The sequence below is a fragment of the Pteropus alecto genome, unplaced genomic scaffold, assembly GCF_000325575.1.
Source record: "Pteropus alecto unplaced genomic scaffold, ASM32557v1 scaffold109, whole genome shotgun sequence".
NCBI classification, from domain to species: domain Eukaryota; kingdom Metazoa; phylum Chordata; class Mammalia; order Chiroptera; family Pteropodidae; genus Pteropus; species Pteropus alecto.
The window spans coordinates 623455-642635 of record NW_006494608.1 but is presented as its reverse complement, the minus strand read 5'-3'; the positions used below and the strand labels follow the sequence as shown (position 1 = coordinate 642635).

The 19181-nt window shown below is 35.0% G+C and overlaps 2 pseudogenes; one reads left to right on the top strand and one right to left on the bottom strand.

The window, feature by feature from the left end:
* The window catches only part of LOC102892895, a 10625-nt pseudogene extending 7726 nt beyond the window's left edge, over window positions 1–2899 (top strand).
* Window positions 2900–18757: 15858 nt separating this feature from the next.
* LOC112473578 lies at window positions 18758–18873 on the bottom strand (annotated as a pseudogene).
* Window positions 18874–19181: the final 308 nt, after the last annotated feature.

Here is a 19181-nt window from a genome sequence, read left to right as displayed (position 1 = left end):
TTATTTATTTATTTTCCTGTGGGAAATGACTGACTTTGGTAGAGTAGAAATAGAAATTTAAAGCTTATGAAGAAACAAAGATGTCTAATGTACAAAGCACCCATTACATCTTTGAGAAGTCAAATATCATCTATAAAATAAAAATGTTTAAAGAGTATTATTTCTTGGCTTTGTAAAGAACTAAGCTATATCTGAGTTAAACTTTTGGCTGTTCAAAAGCTCTCTAAAATATTTGGTCAAATGGATTCATTCTCAACACAGATGGTTTCAGATGCACCTGTGAGGCCACAGTCTCAGATTACAAGCATTTCCCTATACGAAACGTACAAGTGCCCTTGTATGTTTCCTGGCTTGGTCGCCAATGGCCACATCAAATATCCTCATTGATAGAAATCTTGTTCAAGAGGAATAATGGACAAAAAACAAAACAAAACAAAAACAAAAACAAAACCACACCTTCCGTGGCCTTTTTGCAGTATTGCTAACATAGAAAAGTCTGTCATGTAAATAAGAATGTCTCCCGTGAAAAATGAATAAAATACTTCTTTTAAGGAACACAAATTGAGATATAGCACTTTTTTTATTCAAGATGGCGGAGTAGGTAAATGCTCTGCAAGCCTCCTCCTGTGACCACATCAAAATTACAACTAAACTACAGAACAACCATTGTTGAGAACTGCTTGACATCTAGATTAACAGAAGTCCTATAACTAAGGCTATAGAAAAGAAGCCACGTCAAGACTGGTAGGAGGGGCGGAGATGCTGAGTGGGCTGGTCCCACATCCATGTGAGGAGGTTAAAAATCTGGAGATATCCCAGTTGTGAAGGTCCCTCTGAGAAATGAGGGGTCCCAGGCCCAAACCAGGCTCCTTATCCCAGGGTTCCAGTGCCAAGAAGAGAAGTCCCTATAACTTCTGGCTGTGAAAATCAGCAGATTGTGGCTGAGTAAGACTGAGGGCTGCTGGAGTTCCAGGCGCTCCTCTTAAAGAGACCATGCATGGACTTACTTGCTCATAGACTCACTTTTTCTGAGTTCCAGTGCTTGGACAGTAGTTTGAAAAGCACCAAGGACATATGGGGAAGAACCAGGTTGTCTGGCTTCAGGGTGAGGGCTGAAGGGGTAGCTTTCTCCCAGACAGAGGTGCTGGCAGAAGCCATTGTTTCTTTGTTGAGCCCTTTTCTCATCTAGCCTGAATGCACAGGTAATCTCTATATTTAGTCTCTATCAACTTAACATTGTTCACCCTGCCTGATGATTCCCTGAGACTTTGCCCCACCTAAGCCTCCTCCAGTGGCATTTCTATGTAAACAGCATGTCTTGGCTCATGCTGTAGACTTTCCTAAAATCTCTCAAAGGTTCACAAAAACCCGAACAAGCAGTATCTGGCCTCAGTGAGCCCTATACCTCTTGCTAAGCAGCTTGGCCTTTGTTCCCAGCTCAGCCTGTCCCAGGCACCTCCAAGCCCAGCACAAAAAGCAAACATCTGCAGATCACTTTATAGATCATACCAAATGGCCCCAGGCAGGGCACAGGCAGCAGCTGACCTTGGCCAGCAACAAAGACCTCCCAAGAGACCCCGGAACTAATACACCTGGTGGCTGCTTCAGACCATGCCAGAGTACCACCCAACCACCTCCACAAAAGATACACGCAGAGGGCAAACTTAGCAAGCACCAGAGCCCTGCTAAAGTAAATTCTGTTTTGTAAGGACAGCTCTTGCACAACAGCTCCTCCACTCTAGTCACAGCCAGTCTTCACAACCAATCAGCCTGAGAGTTAACCCCTCCCATTGAAGTGGCAACTACAACAGGAGGGCACACACAATCCACAAAGGGACACACCTAGAGCATCCGGCATAGGAGACCAGAGAGACTGTGCCACTAAGTCCTGAAGAACACCTACTACATGAGGCCAATCTCCTAATTCTATGAGACGTAGCAGCTCCACCTAATACATAGAAACATACACAAGGAGGTAGCCAAAATGGGGAGACAAATAAACATGTCTCAAATGAAAGATCAGAACAAAGCTCCAGAAAATGAACTAAACAAAATGGAGATAAGCCACGTACCAGATGCAGAGCTCAAACACTGGTTATAAGGATTCTCAATGATTTCAGTGAGAACTTCAAAAAAGAGATAGGAAACATAAAAACACAGATAGAAAACATTAAAAAAAAAAAACCCAGTCAGAAATAAAAATACGATAACTGAAATGAAGAATACATTAGAGAGAATCAACATTAGATTACATGATATAGAGGATCGAATCAGCAATTTGGAGGATAAGTCTGCTGCAAATTCTGAGACTCCAAAATGAACTGTATTTCCAGAGAGGCCAGCACCCAGTCCTCGTCAGCTACAACTAGCCAAGGCTATGTTTTACTTGAAGGCAAAATCATGCCAAACATAATTTTTGTTGGTAGAACTGATGTTAGGATGGATGAAACCAAAATTAAAAGCTTCTTTGCTAGATATGGTTCAGTAAAAGAAGTGAAGAGAATCACCAATTGAACTGGTATGCCCAAAGGCTATGGATTTGTTTCTGTTTATAATGACATGGATGTTCAGAAGATAGTAGAATCACAGAAAAATTTCCATGGTAAAAAGTTGAAACTGGGCCCTGCAGTCGGGAAACAAAATTTATGTACTTATCACGTGCAGCCACATCCTGTGGTTTTTAATCCTTTTCATCCACCACAGTTTCGGAGTGTCTGGAGTAATCCAAACACTGAAACTTATATACAGCCTTCAAACATGATGATCCTATAACTCAGTATGTTCAGGCATTTTCTCCTTATCCAAGTTCACCAATCAGGTCATCACTGGATATCAGGTGCCTGTATATAATTATCAGATGTCATACAGTGGTCTGCTGATCAAAAGAAAGCAAATGTGAAAATGGCAATTCTTCCACATATTGTATGTGCACTACAGGCCAAGTGCTTTAGGTCTACAATCGTCATTTACAGATGAGGGAACCAAAGTATAGACATGGTCCAACCCAACAAGCTGAGACGTGGCAGAGTCAGGTTTTAGACAATTTTTGTTTGATTTCAATGTCCTGCTTTCCATGAAACAATAATACCCTTATAATTTACTATGCCTTTATAATAATTTTTATGCTTTTTGCAGTGCTGTTATATAATAAATACTTTATTTGTTGACTAATGTGACAATGAAAAGAATTGTTTACCACAGAAATAGACTCATAGATACAGAAAACATTTTGATGGTTGCCAGATAGGAAAGATTGAGGAGGGGTAGGTAAAAAAGGGGAAGGGATTAAGAAGTACAAATTGCCAATTATAAAAACAGTCACAGAAATGTTAAGCATAGCATAGAGAATATAGTCAGTAATACTCTAATAACTATGTATGGTATCAGATGGGCACTAGACTTATTAGGGTGATCACTTCACAAGTTATGTAAATTTCTAATCACTATGTTGTACATCTGAAACTAATATAATATTATGTCAACTATAATTGAAAAAAATTAATTATTTAAAAAAAGTATTTTTTTGTTATATTGACATGTCTGGCTAATGGAAATTTTTGCAACATAGAAAAATCCAAAAAGCATTTAATTGTTGTTATTTTAAATGTAAATCCTCTCTATTCTTTTTTGAAAGGTGTGCTCTAAAACATTTCAACCTGCATATTGAGGATAAAGAAATCTATTCAGTTTTGATCCAATTCCAAGCCAAAGAAACTCTTGTGCTGAGGTTTGAAACAAAGTGCTGAAATGATACATGGTCCTTGCTAGTCTATAAACTACTCAGCTGCTTCTTTTGATTACCTTTTCATGCTGGCTTGTCCTTAATATAGCTAATGCTCCCCAGATGTATCAGCTGCTAGCTCTCTAACCCTAACTGGTTTCACATGTAGCACTGACTCCTTTTCACAGACATTGCTAGTGGAGAAAATTGCATATCTTTCAAGTGCCATTAGGGCATGACAGTGCCATACAGGCAAAGCTATTAAATGCATGTTTTTATTTTAAATGTTTTATTTTTGAAAATTTCAAAATATATGTAAAGAATGATATAATAAATTCTCCATGTGCCATTATCCAGCTTCAACAAATTATTTCATGTAAACCCTTACCTACAGCCACCTTCCTAAATAATTTTGTAGCAAATTCCAGATGACATTTATTTTATGAACAAACATTTGAGTTTGTAACTCTGAAAGAAAAGGACTCTTTTCTTTTTGCATAAACACAATACCATGATTAGATCTTTAAAAATTAATAATTTTGAATGTCATTAAATATTTGGTCACTGTTCAAATTTGCAGTTATATCTTTAATGACACATTTTTTCTGGTTTAAATCAGTATCCAAACAAGGCCTACATGTAATTATTGGTGAATATATTTATTTCCAGTCTCTTTTTACCTATTGGTTTCCTCCTTCATCTTTTTCCCCCTCTTTGCAATTTATTTGCTGAAGAAACTCGATTGTTCACACTGTAGGATTTGGCTGATTACATCCCCATAGTATAGTTTAACATATTCCCCTTTCCTCTGAATTTTCTGTAAATTTGTAATTCGATTCGACTGACCAGATTCAAGTTTGATTTTCAGAAAAAAACTCATTAGGAGTTTCTTCGTTCCTCCACCAGGAAACATCTAATATCTGATTATCTTTCTCTTTTTGATATTAGCACTAATTGATGCTCAATGCCTAGATCCATTAGTTCATTTTGGGCTCCAAAAGGATGATATTCAATTCTATCATGTCTTTTTTATCTATTTGCTGAAATATCACAATAAATAAAGATCTTGTTCTTATCTACTCTCTGATTATCCAGTGTTTTATTTTTAAAGTCATTTAAAAAAATTTTACTTTTCAATTACAGTTGTCACACAATATTATATGAGTTTCAAGTGTACAACATAGTGATTAGACATTTATCTAACTTATGAAATGATCATCCTGATAAATCTAGTACTCATCTGACACCATACATAATTACAATGTTATTGACTATATTCCTTATGCTATACTTCACATCCCCATGACTATTTTATAACTACCAATTTGTACTTCTTAATCTCTTCTCCTTTTTTACCTACCCCCAACTTCCCTCCCATCTGGCAACTATCAAAATTCTCTGTATCTATGAGTTTGTTTCTGTTATGTTTGTTTATTTTGTTCTTTAGATTCCAAATGTAAGTGAAATCACATGGCATTTGTCTTTCTCTGTCTTACTCCATTTGACATAATACCCTCTAGGTCCATCTATGTTGTTGCAGATGACAAGATTTCATTCTTTTTTATGACTGAGTAATATTCAATTGTATGTATGTGCCACCACTTCTTTATCCATTCATCCACTTGTAGATACCAAGATTGCCTCCATATCTTGGCTATTGTAAATAATGCAATAATGAATGTACGGAAGCACATGTCCCTTTGAAGTAGTGCTTTGGATTTCTTCAGATAAGTACCCAGAAGTTTGATTACTGGGTTCTTTGTCTCTTGTTATAGCCTTTTTTTAAAGTCTATTTTGTCTGGTATAAGTATTGCTACCCTAGTTTTGTTGTTGTTGTTTGTTTCCATTTTCATGAAATATCTTTTTCTATCCCTTTACTTTCAGTCTCTGTGTGTATCTTTCAATCTCAAGTGAGTCTCTTCTAGGCAGCATATGTAAGGGGCTTGTTTTCTTATCCATTCAGTCACCTTATCTTTTAATTGGTACATTTAATCCTTTTACATTTAAAGTATTTATTGATAGGTATCTAGTTATTGCCATTTTATTATTCATATATATGTATATATATATATACATATATATATATACATATATATATATATATATTAATATTTTCCCCTTCTTCTTCTTAAAGAAGTCCCTCTAACATTTCATGCAACACTGGTTTGGAGGTGATAAACTCCTTCAGCTTTTTATTATCTGGAAAGCTCTTTATCTATCCTTTGATTCTAAATAATAGCTTTGTTTGGTAGAGTAATCTTGGTTGAAGGGCCTTGCTTTTCACCACTTTGAATATTTTGTGCCAATCCCTTTTCACCTGCAAAGTTGCTGCTGAGAAATCAGCTGACAGTCATATGGGAGCTCCCCTGTAATTAACTAAGTGCTTTTCTCTTGACACTTTTAAGATTATCTCTTTGTCTTTACCCCTTGGCATTTTAATTATGGTGTGTCTTTATGTGGGCCTCTTTGGGTTTATCTTGTTTGGGACTCTCTGAGCTTCCTGGGCTTGTATACCTATTTATTTTGCCAGGTTAGGGAAGTTTTGTCATTCTTTCTTCAAATAGATTTTTACTCCCTTGCTCTCTCTCTTCTCTTTCTGGTACCCCTAGATGCGAATGTTGGTACATGATGTTGTCCCAGAGGCCCTTTAAACTATACTCATTTTTTGGATTATTTTATCCTTTTTGCTATTCTGATTGTTTTCTGCTACCTTATCTTCTAAATTGCTGATTCTATCCTCTGCTTCATTTAATCTACTGTCAATTACCTCTAATGTATTCTTTATTTTAGTTATTGTATTCTTCATTTCTGACTTTTTTTCTATTTCTGTTTTTATGTTTTTTATCTCTTTGTTGAAATTCTCACTGAGATCATTGAACATCAGTGTTTTGAGCTCTGCATCTGGAAGATTGCTTATCTCCATTTTGTTTGGTTCTTTTTCTGGATCTTTGTTCTGTTCTTTCATTTGGGATATGTTTCTTTGTCTCCTCATTTTGGCTGTTTTCCTGTGTTTGTTTCTATGTATTAGGTAGAGTTGCTATGTCTCCTGGTCTTAGGAGAGCGGGCTTAGGTAGTAGGTGTTTTTCATTGTCCAGTGGCAGTCTCCCTAGTCACCTGAGCCAGGTGCTCCAGGTGTGTCCCTTGTGTAGAATGTGTGTGTCTTCCTGTTGTAGTTGAGCCTTGGTTGCTGTTTACATGTCAGTGGAAGGAATTGAATCTTGGGCTGGTTCTCTCTGAGGACTGGCCAGTGAGGGGCTGACCCTATGGAGCAAGACTTGCTTTGGCATGGATTTGCTGCCTTTACAGTATGCCATTTAAGTGTGTCACCTTCAGATGGTGCTCTGGCTCAGTCAAAAGCCAGCCACCAGGCATGACAGCCCCAGGGCCTCCTGGGAAGGACCCTACTGCAGGCCAGGCCACCTGGCAAGAATCACCAAGCAATCCACAGATGGCCACCTCCTACTCTGGGCTTAGAGGTACCTTGAAAGGTCAAACCATGAACTATGCCTGCTGCTTTAGTGCCAGACTTGGTGCTGCTCATCAAAAGGTACAGGGCATGCCAAGACCAAATGCTGCTTGTTGGGGTTTCGTGAACCTTTAAGAAATTTTAGGAAAGTCTGCAGCATGAACCAAGATAGGTCATTTGTATGCAAAAGGCACCAGAAGCATCTTGAGTGGGCCTGCAAATTGGGAGGGGTGGGGTCTCAAGGAATTACCAGGACAGAGAGACCAGTGTTAGCCAGGTTGTTGGAAACTGAGATATGGCAGGGCCTGTGTCTGCATATGGGCAGGGGTGAAATCTCAACAAAGAGACAATGGATTCTGCCAGTACTTCTGTCTGGGAGAAAGCTGCTTCTCTAGTCCTTGCCCTGTACCCAGAGAACCCGGTTCCTATCTTTATGTTCCTATCGTTATGTTCATTTTGAGCAGCTGCCTCAGTGCTGGAGCTCAGATAGAGTGAGTCCATCACTGAGTAAGTCTGCATGCAGGTCCCTAAAGAGGAATGTCTGCAACTCTAGCTGCCCTCCATCTCGCTCAGCCATGATCTCTGCTGGTTTTTATAGCCAGAATTTGTGGGCACTTCTCTTCCCAGCACTGGAACCCTGTGCAAATGAGACCCCCTCACTTCTCTGGGAGGGGTGGAGGGACTTTGCAGCTGAGATATCTCTCCTGATTCTTAACCACCACAGGCAGTATGCAAGACAACTTGTTCCATTGCTCCTTCCCTCTTATCAGTCTTGAGGTGGCCTCTTGTGCGTATCCCCAGATGTAGGACTTCTATTCAGCTAGACTTCAGTCAACTCCCAATGATGTTTGTTCTGTAGTTTATTGTAATTTTGATGTGGTCATGAGAGGAGTTAAGCACAGCATTTACTTACTCTGCCTTCCTAACTAAAACATATCCAGTGTTTTTTTTTGTTTGTGAGTTTTCAAAATAATGAGTTGGTTTACTAGCATCTTCCAATGGCTGACCAATTGTTTTCTAAGTATCATTATAAACTTATGGATTTACACTTATTTTGATATATTTCAGTATTTTGAAGTTTTTTTTCTCACTTATCTTCATATTGCCTCATCTTTGAGTCTCTGCAAGTTGATTCTCAAGTGTTCGACACAAAGCTAGTAATCTTTGCTAGCTTCCTTATTATCTGATGTTACAAGAATTTCCAAGATAATCTTGTATATTTCCTGCCCCAGACCTGGAATTAACCATTTCTCCAAGAAGTTCTGGTTCTTTTCAGAAAGAAATTGAATTTCAACACCAAATTCTGGATGCTGGAGGCACTCTTGATACTGGATGCATCAGTATATCTAAGAATTTTCAGTTGAAAATGTTAGAAATTTTTTTTTTCAAGCAGCAAATATTCTCAAGTTATATTTATACTTCAAATTCAGGATTAAAAGATTCCTCACTCAATCTCTTCTTTCTTACATGTTTTTCCTTTCTCCCTTACCAAGAATCTTGCTTGTGAAGGACACCGGATATTAGGATTATAATATCACAGAATTATATTTTATATACACAATTTTTTTTTAAATTTCAAAACCATCCTATCATCTAATAATATAATATTAATAAAGAAAACTGTTTATTATTTCCAGCTTTTTTTGTCCTTGGGTCATATAGTATTAAGGATGTACAGTCAAAAACTATTTTTTAAAGTTACTTGGATTAGTTTCTGTGTGGTTATGCCAGCAACTAGTTACCCATTTAGATTTATTATCATTTTAATTTCAATTTTAAGGGATTAAAATTTTTACTATATAAGATTCTTACATGGTTTCAGAGTCAATTCTATAAAACAAGATATATTCAAAGAAGCCTACCTTCTATCCCTGTTCCTTTATCCTATTCACTCTGTCCCCTGAGGGAACATGTCAACATTAGGAGTGATACATGTAACTGTTATATGTTGTATTTCTTCCTTTATTACCATCATCTATTCCTACTGCTACAATTAATTATATGCTAATCCTTACCAACAGTCTTAAATTGATATATTTCCAGTCATTTTAATTGTCTAAAGGTTATTCTCTAGTAGATAATTCAGGAATAAAGCATGAGATACCGAAAATAGTTTGGCTTTCAACTTGAAAAACATTTTAACTAAACATAAAATATTTGTTTAGATTTTATTTTTTGGTTTACCCCTGAAGCCATAAATTGTTGCTATTGAAAATTCTTCACAATTTAATTTTCTTTCAGTTATAAATGACTTAAGCTTTTTATCCAGATGTCAAAAGAATTTACTACTCACTTTCTTTAATGACCAATAATTTTATTAGACTTTTCTTAGTGTGTTCAGTCTATTTTCCCAGGCGCATAGTGTACTTTTCAACATATACTTTCAGATCTACGTATTCTTAATTTTAGGAAAGTTTGTTTTTAATTATAGATTTGATTTTTTATCTTTCTTATTTTATTATTTTGGTTTTCTTCTTTAAAGATTCTTATTAGATATTGTTTCCTCTTTTGCTATAAGGCTGAATGTATGAGAGATTTTAGAGGGCTGATATCTGAATTTCACCTATTGAAAGCCCAACTTTGAGTGAAAAGTAAAATTTCAGAGAATATAATCCAAGGATAGAAGTGATTAACAACCAAGTGAGTTGAATGTGTATTCTCTATGATTCGACAACCAACAGGCTGCCTGTTTCCTAGGAATCATATTCCTCTTATTTTCCTAAGTGGCCAAAATAAAAAGAAATTACATTAAATTTACTATTGCATTTGGGATTATACATAGTTTCCAAGTAAATTTTATAAAAGTGTCCTAGGTAGAATTATTTATAATTCATTGCTAGGCAAAGCTTTTTTTCCTAAGAGCTGTGTTTCCTTTTTTGATGAGAGTCATGTTAACTAGGCTCTCTATTTCCCGCTGGCTGCTACAAATCTTGGCCAGTTGCAGTTCAATCTTATAATAATAAACACAGTTATGTAGAGATAATTGTTGCATGCATGTATTCTTTAACTTGGACCCAATTTGTACTTCAAAGATTTATAAACTTTGGTGTCAAAGGACAAGCTTGCAGAGAAAGCATATACAAAATCTAGTTTGAATATGCATTTTTTTTTTCTGGAAAAGCCTAGACATTTTATTAAATTCTGATTCTAAAAGGGATCTGTGATGCAATAAGAATGTTAAAACTACTGTTTTTATATTATATTATTTTATTTATAAAACAGAAGCTTTTGTTCTAGTTTAAAGTTTAACTTTCAGTGACTTAAATGTTTTACTTTGGAATCTCACTAAGCATTTTATTTTATTTTTTAATTAGAGTTATTGGGGTGACATTGGTTAATAAAATTAGATAGCTTTCATGTGTACAATTCGATAATACAGCATCTATACTTTGCACTGTGTGTTCACCACCCAAAGTTAAATTTCCTTCCGTCACCATATATTTGACCCCCTTTACCCTTATCTATCTCTCCCCCTCCCATCTTCCCCCGCTGGTAACCACTAAACTGTTATCTGTATCTAGGAATTTTTGTTTGTTTGTCTTGTTCATTTGTTGCTTTCAGTTTTATATCCCACATATGAGTGAAATTATATGATTCTCAACTTTTTCTGACTTATTTCGCTTAGCATGATTATCTCAGGATCTATCCATGTTGTCTCAAATTGTAGAATTTCATCTTTTCTTATGGCTGAGTAGTACTCCATTGTATATATGTACCATTGCTTCTTTATCCAATCATCTATTGAAGGGCACTTCAGTTGTTTCCATGTCTTAGCCACTGTAAATAATGCTGAAATGAACATTGGGATGCATATGTCTTTATGGATAAATGTTTTCAAATATTGGGGGTAGATACCCAGGAAAGGGATTGCTGGGTCATACAATAATTCTGTTCTTAATTTTCTGAGGAATCTCCATACTTTTTCCATAGTGGCTATACCAGTTTACATTCACACCAGCAGTGTATGAGAGTTCCTTTTTCCCCACAGCCTCTCCAACACTTGTGTTCTTGATAATAGCCATTCTAACAGATGTGAAGTGGTATCTCATTGTGGTTTTGATTTGCATTTCCCTAACAGCTAGTGAAGTTGAGTATCTTTTCCTATATCTATTGGTTATTTATTTGTATGTTCTCTTGGGAGAGGTATTTGTTCAGGTCCACTGCCCATTTTTTTAATTGTATTGTTTGTTTTATGTTGTAGTTGAATTGTATGAGTTCTTTGTATATTTTAGATATTAGCCCTTATCAGAGGTATTGTTTGCAAATATCTTTTCCCATTCAGTGGGCTGCCTCTTTGTCTTGATGGTTTCTTTTGCTGTGTAGAAGCTTTTTAGTTTGATACACTCCCATTCATTTATTTTTGCTTTTACTTCCCTTGCCTTGAGGTCAAATTTATAAAATCTTTTCTAAAACCAAGGAAATAGACACAGCAGACCAATGGAAGAGAATAGAGAGTCCAGAAATACACACACACACACACACACACACACACACACACACACACACACACACATATAATTTTTGACAAAGGAGCCAAAATCATACAATGAGGAAAAGAAAGCCTCCTCAATAAATGATTTTGGGAAAATTGGAAAGCTATATACAAAAGTATGAAACTAGACTGCTATCTGTCACCATACACCAAAATTTACTCAAAATAGACCAAAGACATAAATATATGGTACACTTTTTATCTTGACGAAATATAATTAATAATAAACTGATGAATTTATAGTACAGACCCCAATCACTGAAAATTAAATCATGCCACTTACAAGCCTAGCTCATGTAACACAGGGAAAAAAATGCTAAGCTCTTTTCCTGCAAATATTAAGAGCCCGATGAAAATGCACCAGTTTGGTTCACTAACTTTGAAAAGAAGACTAGCATCATATGTGATCATTCTAAATAGTATCCTCTTAAAAATAAGTTGAGACACAAACAACTTCAATAAAGTCACTTATTATTTCTATATAAGCTACTTTCATTTTATTTCTTCTCTAAATTTCTCTTCCTCCTATCATTACATTGTGTTTTCTTAGGTATGGAAAAATGTCTGCAGTCTTTTGGCAAACATTTATCAAACTCGTCATAGGCTTATTACCATGTATCAGATGCCTCTGGAGAAATGCTTTCATATACTTACCCAAGAATTAAAGTCTGAAAATGGTTCCCTGGCTTGATGCATATAGACAAAATATATTGTGATATAGAGAGTATTATAGAATTAAAACAAGTACTAAAATTACTATGCTGTCAATCCTATTAGAGTGAAGAGGTAGAAATCATGCAGTATTTCTTAAATCAAAGCTAAACAAACTTGAGAGGGAAAAATTAAGCTTGTGTTTGGGAATCCAAAGTATCTCAATTAAATGTATAATTGAATGGAATTATTTATCTAGAATGCATTTGCCAATGATTTGTTTTTAACTATTTGCGTTAATTCCTCATAACTTTCTCTAGCATAGAGTAATTTTTTAATTCTGTGAACAATAGATTGGCATTCAAATAAATTTTGTTCACTTGAGAAATAAAATTAACTTTTTTATTATCTTGAACCTATTGGAAATGTGGTTGCAATTTACATTCTCCTTGCAATTGTCTAAGAAGTTAGCTCTGATTATTTCTTCCTGTTTTGCTATTCTTAGTGCTATTAACCACTTTAAAATTTGGAAAATTTATAATTGGCTTGAGATTTTAAACTATTTAGTAAGTGGCTGACGATTAAATATTAAATAATACTAACGTATATAATTTTCCATGAAGAATAAAAATATTAGTGAAAATTTCCAAAGCATTTTCACTTTAAGCAAATAATTACATATTTTTGGTTTGCTGAGTTATTCAATCAACTAGAAAAAGTACTTAACTTGCAATTTGATGGACTTGAGGTAGGTGAAAAATATTTGAGTTGGAATTTGTTTATATGAATTATTTTATAAATTGTAGAGTCAGCTTAAATGCCTAAAGTAGATTCTGACACTGACACTTTTCTTTCTCTTTGCCGATTCGATTCACAGAGCCAGTGACACTTAAGTGGCCAGATCATTAGGTTACATGCAGTTATTAAGCTAAGCAAAGTCTCACCATTTCTTGTGGTCAGACATCTGCTTTTCATTAGAAGAGAGGTAGATAACCACTGATGCTCTGGTTATATAGAGGTTGGTATGCTTTTCTAAGCTCATTAGAGCTTATAGCTTGCCAGTTTACACACACACACACACACACACACACACACACACACAAGGTCTGCAATAAAGTCTAGTTTCTGTATTCTTTATATCTGTATTCTACTGATAATTTTCTAGAGGGATAAATACAGCTTCAAGTGTAACCCTAGCTTAAAAAAGCGAAAAATACAAAAAAATCAAAATTGCCCAGGTTTCAGTTCACATTCTCTAATACCCGTCCTTCAACGCCAACCCTTAGGTCTCATTGGGGCCATATTACTCAGTTATTTATCCCTAAATCATGCAATCCCATTTCTCTACCACTTCTTATTTTCCTTAACTGCACTCTAACCCTTGCCAAAAACAAAGGACCAAAAATATCAAAGAAAACCCCACAAAAGTTTTGCTTAACTTCCCTTTCACCCCACTTTTCATCAAATGAATTCCTTAGAAGTCACATCATGATTAATAGTGTTGGTTTTCAGTAGACTCACTTTACTAATTTAACAAAAATCAGCATCATAAAGATAGATGATTGAACATCATACACACATTCTTGTTTCTTCTGCATTTTATACTATATTCCTAAAAAACTGATTTTTACTAATTATCATCACAACATATGAAGCACATCAGAGAAAATTTACTTTAATAAACTTAACTCATTTTACAATAGCCTCACTCAGCTTACTATTAATGTTATTTTTCAATAATTTTTCCCTCAACCTCCATCAACTTCAATTAAATTTATGTGCTTATTAATAGAGTTTGGATGACTTTTCATCTCTATTTTCTACTTCTCTACATTTCCTGTAAGTCACCCCACCGAAAGATAAGCCTGCATAAAGCTTAAAAATGTTTTGTGATATTGATTACCTTCCTGCACTGAAGAAATAACCAGGAAATATATTCCATGCCCCATGGCCTCTAAGTAACCATGTGCACAACCAACTATCCTGAGAGTAGACTCAGGATTCAGGAAGCAATAGGTCACATGTGGTTACAGGCACCATTTTAAAGATCAGACCAGCTCTGAGTTGCTATGGGCAAGCTACTCAAAATAAATCTGTTCTATTGATTTTACCTGCTATGTAGGTTTGTTTATATAGTTTGATGTAAAGAGTATCAGTGGGAAATAACTAAATTCCCATTATAATGGCTAAAATTAAAAACAAAAACACTTGCAAACATAATGCATGTTTATTCTCACCTTGGCAACTGTTTCTTAGAGAATTAAAGGGTGAATTTTACTGTATATACATTATAGCTAAAAAAAATGCCAACCATATAGTAATAGTTTCACAAAACACTATTTTTGAAAGCTCTCAACATCCAGAAGTGTTAGGCAAAAATAACAATTAACATGGTTAAATAACAATGAATATGATTTACTTTCGCAGCTTTAGTTTAGTAGTTGCTTAAGAATTTCAGTACTGTATCTGAATTAACTTTAAATACTCTTTGGCCAAAATAAGGAGCTTAAGCATTTCCAATAAAGATTCAGTACATTGATGAATTTAATAAAGCTTTAATGGTTTAAAATCAATTATTGAAATAAAAACTTATTTAAAAATATTTAAGAAGTCTTGTTCCCCAAGTACTATTTATAAAGCTGTTCAAATATTCAGAATCTATAATTTGCATGTTTTGATTCTTTTCAAATTTCAAAAGTAATATATTTGTGCTACAATATGTAAAACAACACAAGGCAGTTCCAAATGGGCAAAGCTAACAGTGACATACCTCAACAGCCCAAATCCTATAAACACATGCCACCCTGAGGTCAGCCCTGCAGATCTTATTGTGTATCTTTCCACACTCTTATTTTTGCTCATACAGACACATTTTTGTATTGTGTGGCCATTGAGTTGGCTCTGATTCCTGGCGAATCTATGACTGAATGATGTCCACAACAGCCTTGCTCAGCTCCTGGAGACTCATGCCTGTGGCTTCTTTTATGGAGTCAATCCATCTTATATTTAGTCTTCCTCTTTTCCTGCTGCTTTCTATTTTTTCCCAGAATTATTTTCTTTTCCAAAGAACCCTGCCATACCATGATGTACCCAAAGTGGGACAGCTCCAGTTTTGTCATTTTTGCCTTTAATGATTTTTCAGGTTCATTTTGTACTAGGATCCACCCGTTCACCTTTATAGCAATCCAGGGTATCCACAGAGTTCTCCAATACCATATTTCAAGTGAACCATTTATTTTTCTTATCAGCCTTCTTTACTTTCAAACTTTTGCATCCATACATAGTAATCAGAAATACAAGAGTGTGGGTGATCTTAGCCTTGGTCTCTAATGACACATCTTTGCTCTTACTGAGCTTTCCTAATTCTTCCATTGCTGTCCTTCCAAGTCTCAGCCTTCTCTTGATTTCTTGGCTGCAGTCTCTATTTGATTTGATGACTCAAACAAGGTAAGCAAAATCTTTAACAATTTCAAGGTCTTCGTCATTTAGGTTAAAATTGTATGTTTCTTCTATAGTCAAGTTTTTTGTCTTTGTAATATTTAAGTGCTGTTCTGCTTTGGCATTTTCTTCTTTCACTTTCATTGCCATCACATCATCGCTAACTTCTGCCAGGAAGATGGTATCATATGTATATCTTAAATTACTGATATTTCTTTCACCAATACATAAATAGCCACACACATAAGCATAGATATATCTACATAAAAATGTGGTTTATTTCCTTTATCTTGAAATAGAATTATAAGGTATTACTTACTATTTTTTAGTTAATGCACCGTGGACATTTCTATAAGTTAATGTGCAGAGATCCAACACCTGTTCTAATTTCTCTAAGCATACATATACACATATAATTTCATATAAATCATTTCGTAGTATTATGTATTCTTTATTAGTAGTCTTCTCCCAACTTTGATTTTCTGTTTATCTAACTTTCCTACTCTATTCTTTGCTCTCATTTTCCTTCCCACCTCACATTATGTGTCCTTTTGTAATTTTATTTACATACACATTCCATATAATTTTTGTTATTGTTTACTTTACAAAAGTGGAATATTAAATACTCTTCTCTACAGGTAATTTTCTTCATTTAACACATTTTGGAATACTCCCAAATCCCAAGCCAATTCACATAGCTTAATTATTCTTTTATAATATTTGTTAATATTGCATAATATGTATGCATAATTTAACCATTTCCACTTGGTTGGAATTCATCTTTATTTTTTTGCCACTTTAAACAATGCTGCAATAACTTATATATATATATATATATATATATTTCCCTTTATATATTCTGATATTCTTATACCCATGGGATACAGTCCCAAAAGCTAGACTGTTGGGCTGAAGTGTATGCAAATTTCTAATTATAGAATATTGTCAGTTGTTTTTCAAAAAGATGGTAACCATTTACGTTTCCACCACACCCATGTCATCAGTAGTTATTATCACTCGTTTTATATTTTTATAGTCATATACCTATTGTTTAGAACTATTATAAGACAGTTTATGATTCTTTGATAAATATGAGTACCCTTAAACAACTAGAAATGGGGAGGAACTATAACTCCTTCCTCCAAACCTCACATAATCTGTTATAATTAAAGCAAGTCATGAACTGAATTTTTCACATGTGCATTGATTAACAAGCAGTCACTAAAACGGTCTATCTGTTCCTCTAAGCAGTCCAAAATCTCTACTCTCGGTCCTTAACACACTCGGTCCTTAACACATCTTGATCAACACTCATTTCACCAAAGAAAACTCATTGCTAATCAACAAATAAAGTGGTGAAGATTTAGACCTTGCAATTTAACATATTTTTTTGTATTTACTTCTGGAGAGCAGACACCAGACAGGGTCTCTCAAGGGCTAACTAACCCACCATGGAGTATGAATTCAGGATTAGGAAACCACAAACATCAACTAACTTCTCTAGACTGTAGACTGAACATAGCTTATACACACACATTATGTTGTCCAAACTAAAATACTTCAAAGTAAATACAACGGCATAATAGGTATAAGACAGCAGCTTGGCTTTGTTGCTTTTCCTATAGCAAGTGACAGCAAAAGAGAAAATACATTTCTCTGTTTTACCTGATATGCTTCAGTAATTTAAAGCCATCAGTAATAAGACCTCCATTAATCAAGGTTACAAGAGGAGATGAGAAGGAGACAGCAGCCAGGATCTGGCAACTGAGAGGAAAAATTCATGAACTCATGCCTATGGCATTAAATGCTTGGAGAAAGAGGCCTTATGGGTACTTATTTGCAGATGATGAGCAAAAATAGACAAACTGTGTCTATTGTGTTCTTCACAATTCTTCCTAATTGTCAAGTAGTTCATTTAAGATTTTAAATACCCAAGGCTGTACTATAATGGTAACAAACAGACTGAAACTACTTTTTTTCCCCACAGCACACACACTCATATTTCTTCAAGGGAAATTCTGAAAACATAGTTACAAAGTTGGAAATAGTTCCACTACTTCCCAAAGTATGGAAAAATGTTCAAAAGACACTTTGATATAATTATCACACTTAAAGTATAAGTCTAATATGATAAGTATTTACAGGCATGCAGAGATTAAATGCTTTCCCAAAGATAATGGAGTCACTTTGAGTAATAGCCATTTGGTTGCCCTTGTTTTTGACACAGTGATGAGAGCATGTTATGGTCACTGCAGTTTGATAAGTGACCTTCCCACCATTCTCATTTTGTGGGTTTAGGTCAGACACCCATATTGTGACTTGGTTGATGTGGAGGCTGGTTTTTTACTGTATTTTTAGAATATTTAGTCTATTTAGAAAGTTTACATAATTTTGGTTATAGTGACTAAAGTGACTAGGACTAAAAATAAAATTGGCTTTTACCAAAATAAGTTCTTCTAGTGTTAGAAGATTGCAGTGTGTCCCAGCGTTCATTCAGAGTCCTGATTCCAGGTTTGGTGCTAAGGGTTGCAAATGAGAGTGCTCTAGGAGAAGAGAAAATACTTTGTTATTTGTAAAAACAGAATGTTCCTGAAAGACAAAATGAAAAATGTATTTTTTATCATGCTGCTTGGTCTAGAATAGAGATGGAAAGTAAGTTTCATTTATTTTGCCAACTCTGAAGAATTGATAGTGGCTTCCAAGAGTATTCTGTTGAAAAGAATTAGGATAGAGAATTGGTACCCTGCTAGAAAAGATGCTAAATGTTTGTAACAAATGCCAAGGATTGAGTATGAGAGGAGAGGTAGGACACATGTAACATATTTGATATTGCTAGACTAATAGGAAGTAAGATGGGTATGGTCAAATACTCCATTTCTAATTGATATTTCCTGGATAATTTATACCATGCTTTGAATCTACTGAATCAGAAGTTCAGTGTGGGCTGATTTTATTTATTTATTTATTTTTTATTATTTATCATTGTTTATGCCTACAGCACCTGGTCTTCCTAGGCGGTCTCCCATCCAAGTACTAACCAAGCCTGACCCTGCTTAGCTTCCGAGATCAGACATCAGGCTTGTTCAGGGTGACATGGTTGTAGACCATGGACCGTGGCTCCACTGGGGTGCGAACCCGGGACCTTCTGCATGTAAAGCAGACGTGCTAACTGCTACACTATAGAGCCATGTCCTGGGCTTATTTTAAAAAATAAATTCTGATATATATAGTTTACAAACATAAAAATGTACTTTCACAGCTATTACACATACCTATGTATGTATGCTTCTTAATCACAATGAGAGAATTTTAATTTTAATATAATTAAAGACAATAATTTTAATTATTTTGATGAGTTTTAATTTTTTAAGAATTGCACTTGAAAATCTAGTTGAAATGAAAACAAATTTTGC